This window comes from Lytechinus pictus, unplaced genomic scaffold (assembly GCF_037042905.1).
Source record: "Lytechinus pictus isolate F3 Inbred unplaced genomic scaffold, Lp3.0 scaffold_25, whole genome shotgun sequence".
In the NCBI taxonomy this organism is placed as follows: Eukaryota; Metazoa; Echinodermata; class Echinoidea; order Temnopleuroida; family Toxopneustidae; genus Lytechinus; species Lytechinus pictus.
This window is the reverse complement of record NW_026974145.1, coordinates 123,432-127,342: the sequence shown is the minus strand read 5'-3', so window position 1 is coordinate 127,342 and position 3,911 is coordinate 123,432.

The window sequence follows — 3,911 nt, the reverse complement described above, 5'->3', positions numbered from 1 at the left end:
ACAAGCCTGATAGAATATGATAAATATTGAGCAGGGATCAATCTTCTGATTATCAGCAAGTATAGTTAGTATGAGTAACCTCGAAGGCCAAACCTCACCATCACAGTGAAGTACATGTCCATTAACCAGTGTGGCGTGGCAAGGTTAAGTTTTAAAAGTTTTAAAAACCCAGGTTTGAGAGTTCTTTTCCATCTTTAATTGAGGAGTGAGGGAACATTAATGGAAGACTGTGGCAGCTTATTCCACTTGTTGGTTACTCTTTGACTATATATAAGTCTTTCTAAAATGAAGGCAGCTTCTGGTTCGAGCAAATTTCATAAGGTGTTCACTCATCAAAATCTCACAATAAGTAATTGTGTACAGAGTACAAAGTAACTTAAAAATAATGGATCACATTAAAATGGATGGTCCAGGCTGGAGATATTTATATCTCAATAAATAGAGTGAAATTCACAAAGCAAAATGCTGAAAATAACAAAGTTATTGAATTTTAAAGATTTGCATTATTCTGGTGAAACAGTGCTAGGCATGTCTTTATGAATATTCATTAGGTGGGCTGATGATGTCATATCCCCACTTGTTCTTTTGTATTTTATTATATGAAATTAGGTTTATTCAATTTTTTTTCTACCGAGAACTGAAACAATTGGATTGACAACTGATTGTGCATTAGTTATTTATTGCCGCAGCTTATTTCATCATAAAGGAGACACACCATTTACACATGTAAGAACAAAATAAAAAAATTGTGATTTCATGTAATAACATAAGTAAAAGGAAAGTGGGGATGTGACAACATCAGCTCACCATATGAATATTCATGACGATGTGCATATACATGTAACTGTTATCACGAAATATTGATAAACTGTTATCCGATTTTGATGAAATTTTCAGCATTTCGCTCTGTGAATTTTACTCTACTTATTGAGATATGAATATGTTCAGCCCAGACCACCCCTTTAATAGGTATCAAGCATGTTGCAAGGCATGCACATGCACACTCTGATGATTTCGATCTAACTTTGATGTAAACCTCATGTGCATGCATATTGAGTATGTAGTTAATTGTCGCCCATTTACCGGACATTTGCGAATGCAGATTAGTTCTCAACTGTTTGTTTCCAATGTGCTTCAGAGCTTTGTGTTCGAATTTCATGAAACATATTTTCATCAAAATGGATCAACGTTTTCTTAAAATTATGGTAGGTGGGCCACGAGAAAAATCTGAGGGTCAAAGTGGTCCTCAAGTAAAAAAAAAAGGTTGAGAAGTGCTGTGATATATGAACTTCCCTTCTATTGAACTGAACACACAGTAGACCCAGGTTGCTGCAAAAAATATTCCAGGGATTAAATCCAGGGGTAAAATCCATGATTTTGACTTCAAAAGATTCTTATGACCCTTGCTAATTGTAGACTCCAACAGATCAATGACCAAAAAAAAATCTTGTAAGGGGGAAGTGATTTTCGCTGGAAATATCGCTGCCGAGATGACATATATTCAATATCGCCGTCGCAGGGTTTTCCCATGGTGGAAATTCAACACCCTTCCAAATATGGCACTCTCCCAATTTCCCAAATATCGGACATCTCAGCCGAATGAATTGGAAATGCGTGCTGTAACGTGTGAGAGCTTGCTTTCCAGAATGGAATCGCGCAAAGCTGAGCAAAGACGTCCGATGTTTAGAGCCGAAAGAGGTCAATTTGGCACGTAAACAATTATTATTCACCAATTTCTATATAAAAATTATTAAAAGTAATAATCCAAATCGGCATTTGTGCTGCTAAAATAAGTTGATTTCTCAACAATCAAGCAATTATTTTGGGTTTAGAGCGCGATTTAAAGTGCTAAAATTGATCGCGACACACAACATTGCATGTCCGATTTCCAGCCACTGCGTCTGATATTTGGCGAAAAACAACTCACACCAGTACTAGTGCATGTAAATGTATATATTCAGTGAAGTTTAGCTCTACAATCTAGTAGTTAATGTCATTTTTCTACCATCTTGTAAATGTTTGTTGCTATATCATGACATTTTGTAGAGAAATGGGGGGAGCATATTAATGCTAATTTATTCATGAGATTATGTTTTTGGCTGCCAACACTAGGTTGCAAGTTGCACTGTACATGTACCTCTATGACTCCTGCAATGCTGAATGATTTGTGGATATGCTGTGTGTGCATGTGTCATGTGATCACGAGAGTAGCTGAATTGCTGCAAGTACAAAGTGGGGAGATTCAGGCTTATGAGGAGGGGGGAGAGCCGGGGGGGGAGAGCAAAAGATGTGAAATGTGGTTGTGTGTATGACTGTGTATTACATGCTGTGTAAGCTTTTTTGTTCAAAAGTTGCAGTAGAGGCGGGTCCAGGATATACCTGCATGAAGAGGGGGGGAGTAAAAAAAAACCCTGAAATTCTTGAAAGGGTCAAGACCAGGTCAACAGCTTTTTCAAAGCTTCTCCCAAATGTAGATCTTGGGGGTGGGGAGGGGGGGGTGCATGCCCCCATTCCCCTATCCCTGGATCCGTGTCTGATCATTTTACTTTTAAGAAGATTAAAGCAATATTGACTGGCCTTGGGGTGATACGACATATATCGCCCAAACTAGATTTATATCGCCCGAGTCGTAGACGAGGATGGTATCAATTTAGTGAGGGTAATATATGTCCTTTCGCCCCAAGGCCAGTCAATATTGCTATTATTAACCAAATCAGACATCTAGAGCAAAAATCGTTAAAATTTAGATATTTTAAAGTTTAAGAATGAGAATCTAGTTTTTCATGTTGAACAGACTGGGCCTCTGAACTTTACCATTGTGACGTAATTAAAATGACGCGTCCCTGGCCTAGGGACGCAGTATCCAGCGTTGTGTCAACTTGATAACCATTGACGTATAGCACTGCGCAGTTCAAGGACGCGTACACAAACGCGTAGAATACCCGGATGTTAGCTCTGCTTTATTGCCCGCTACATTTCCACGCATTTTTTCATTGACTTTCCTGAGCGGGCAATAAATTGGGCCCGTGGATAAACAATTGGAAATTTATTGACCGGCCATTTGATCCCAGTCTTAAGCAGGCAACAATGTATCAAAGTTGCCCTGCTCAGATGTCTGATACGGTTAATAATAAAAATTATCACATGGTCATGTGCAGGGGCGGATCCAGGATTTTCTAAGGAGGGGGGCACATTTTCATTTTGGAAGGAAAATTTGACAAGCAAAAATGAAAAAATAATCACCTTAAAATGCATTTCATTTCGTCCAGGTACAATTTGAAAAGCAAAAAAAAAATATTCCTATTAAAAATGCTGTGACTTTTAAAGGGGGGAGGGTACACGTGTAAAAGCAGCAACATTAAACAGGGCAGGACAGGGCAGGTATGATGTGCCCCCCCCCCCTGGATCCTCCACTGGTCATGTACAGGAGGCATATGGGCATTTTCACCACAGATGGACACAGAGGCAAAAAAATCAAGTTGATATTCATGTCAAATGCTTTGTTTTTTAATAAAACAAGACCTGAAGTTTCTGAGACAAAATTTTTTCCCAACTCTGGCAGCCATTTTTTATTTCAAAATGGCTGCCAAAGTATGGATACAAATTAGTGTTCAAAATAGTATATTGATACATATTTTGTTTTGACAGATTTTTAAAGAACAGGTTTGATCATGTTTTCGCCTGTGATTTAGCTTGCTTAATATCAAATTTGCCCTGCTCAGATGTCTGATACGGTTAATAATAAAAATTATCACATGGTCATGTGATAAACACTTTTTAAAATCCCACAGAAAGAAACACCTGTAATTCATTCTTCTGATAAAAAAAACATTGATGAAGTATGTGATATGGTATGTAATGTCAGTTACCGAAAACATGAACTTTTTTTCTCATTTCCTGGAAAAGAGGAT